This window comes from Chiloscyllium punctatum, chromosome 17 (assembly GCF_047496795.1).
Source record: "Chiloscyllium punctatum isolate Juve2018m chromosome 17, sChiPun1.3, whole genome shotgun sequence".
NCBI classification, from domain to species: Eukaryota; Metazoa; Chordata; class Chondrichthyes; order Orectolobiformes; family Hemiscylliidae; genus Chiloscyllium; species Chiloscyllium punctatum.
In genome coordinates, this window is record NC_092755.1 from 3138791 (window position 1) to 3141290 (window position 2500).

The following is a 2500-nucleotide window of genomic DNA, read 5'->3' on the forward strand; positions in this document are numbered from 1 at the left end:
GTGTGTGTTAGTCCCAGGCTGTGTGTGTGTGTTAGTCTCAGGCTCTGTGTGGGTGTGTGAGTCCCAGGCTGTGTGTGTGTGTGTGTGTGTGTGTGTGTGTGTGTGTTAGTCCCAGGCTGTGTGTGTGTGTGTGTGTGTGTGTGTGTGTGTGTGTGTGTGTGTTAGTCCCAGGCTGTGTGTGTGTGTGTTAGTCCCAGGCTGTATGTGCGTCTGTGTGTGTTAGTCCCAGGCTGTATGTGTGTGTGTGTGTTAGTCCCAGGCTGTATGTGCGTCTGTGTGTGTTTTTCCCAGGCTGTGTGTGTGTGTGTGTGTTAGTCCCAGGCTGTGTGTGTGTGTGTGTGTGTGTGTGTGTGTGTTAGTCCCAGGCTGTGTGTGCGTGTGCGTGTGTGTTAGTCCCAGGCTGTGTGTGTGTGTTAGTCCCAGGCTGTGCGTGTGTGTGTGTGTGTGTGTGTGTGTGCGTCCCAGGCTGTGTGTGTGTGAGTGTGTGTGTGTGTGTTAGTCCCAGGCTGTGTGTGTGTGTGTGTGTGTGTGTGTGTGTGTGTGTGTGTGTTAGTCCCAGGCTGTGTGTGTGTGTGTTAGTCCCAGGCTGTATGTGCGTCTGTGTGTGTTAGTCCCAGGCTGTATGTGTGTGTGTGTGTTAGTCCCAGGCTGTATGTGCGTCTGTGTGTGTTTTTCCCAGGCTGTGTGTGTGTGTGTGTGTTAGTCCCAGGCTGTGTGTGTGTGTGTGTGTGTGTGTGTGTGTGTTAGTCCCAGGCTGTGTGTGCGTGTGCGTGTGTGTTAGTCCCAGGCTGTGTGTGTGTGTTAGTCCCAGGCTGTGCGTGTGTGTGTGTGTGTGTGTGTGTGTGTGTGTGTGCGTCCCAGGCTCTGTGTGTGTGAGTGTGTGTGTGTGTGTTAGTCCCAGGCTGTGATAGTGTGTGTGTGTGTGTGTGTGTGTTAGTCCCAGGCTGTGTGTGTGTGTTAGTCTCAGGCTGGGTGTGGTTGTGTGAGTCCCAGGCTGTGTGTGTGTGTGTGTGTGTGTGTGTTAGTCCCAGGCTGTGTGCGTGTGTGTGTGTGTGTGTTACTCCCAGGCTGTGTGTGCGTGTGTATGTGTTAATCCCAGGCTGTGTGTGTGTGTGTGTGTGTGTGTGTGTGTGTGTGTGTGTGTGTGTGTTAGTCCCAGGCTGTGTGTGTGTGTGTTAGTCCCAGGCTGTGTGTGTGTGTGTTAGTCCCAGGCTGTATGTGCGTCTGTGTGTGTTAGTCCCAGGCTGTATGTGTGTGTGTGTGTGTTAGTCCCAGGCTGTGTGTGTGTGTGTTAGTCCCAGGCTGTATGTGCGTCTGTGTGTGTTAGTCCCAGGCTGTATGCGTGTGTGTGTGTTAGTCCCAGGCTGTATGTGCGTCTGTGTGTGTTTTTCCCAGGCTGTGTGTGTGTATGTGTGTGTGTTAGTCCCAGGCTCTGTGTGTGCGTGTGTGTGTTAGTCCCAGTCTGTGTGTGTGTGAGTGTATGTGTTAGTCCCAGGCTGTGTGTGTGTGTGTGTTCGTTCCAGGCTGTTATTGTGTGTGTGTGTGTTCGTCCAAGGCTGTGTGTGTGTGTTAGTCCCAGGCTGTGTGCTTGCGTGTGTGTGTTAGTCCCAGGCTGTGTGTGTGTGTGTGTGTGTTTGTGTGTGTGTGTGTTCCTCCCAGGCTGTGTGTGTGTGTGTGTGTGTGTTAGGCCCAGGCTGTGTGTGTGTGTGTTAGTCCCAGGCTGTTTGTGTGAGTGCGTGTGTGTGTTAGTCCCAGGCTGTGTGTGTGTGTGTTAGTCCCAGGCTCTGAGTGTGGGTTTGTGTGTGTGTTCGTCCCAGGCTGTGTGTGTGTGTGTGTTCGCCCCAGGCCGTGTGTGTGTTAGTCTCAGGCTGTGTGTGTGTGTGTTAGTCGCAGGCTGTGTGTGTGTGTTATAGTCCCAGGCTGTGTGTGTATGTTTGTGTGTGTGTGTGTGTGTGTTAGTCCCAGGCTGTGTGTGTGTGTTAGTCTCAGGCTCTGTGTGGGTGTGTGAGTCCCAGGCTGTGTGTGTGTGTGTGTGTGTGTGTGTGTGTGTGTGTTAGTCCCAGGCTGTGTGTGTGTGTGTGTGTGTGTTACTCCCAGGCTGTGTGTGTGTGTGTGTGTTAGTCCCAGGCTGTGTGTGTGTGTGTGTGTGTGTGTGTGTGTGTGTGTGTGTGTGTGTGTGTGTGTTAGTCCCAGGCTGTATGTGCGTCTGTGTGTGTTAGTCCCAAGCTGTATGTGTGTGTGTGTGTGTTAGTCCCAGGCTGTATGTGTGTTAGTCCCAGGCTGTCTGTGCGTCTCTGTGTGTTTTTCCCAGGCTGTGTGTGTGTATGTGTGTGTGTTAGTCCCATGCTCTGTGTGTGCGTGTGTGTGAGTGTGTGTGTTAGTCCCAGGCTGTGTGTGTGTGCGTTCTTTCCAGGCTGTTATTGTGTGTGTGTGTGTTCGTCCAAGGCTGTGTGTGTGTGTTAGTCCCAGGCTGTGTGTTTGCGTGTGTGTGTTAGTCCCA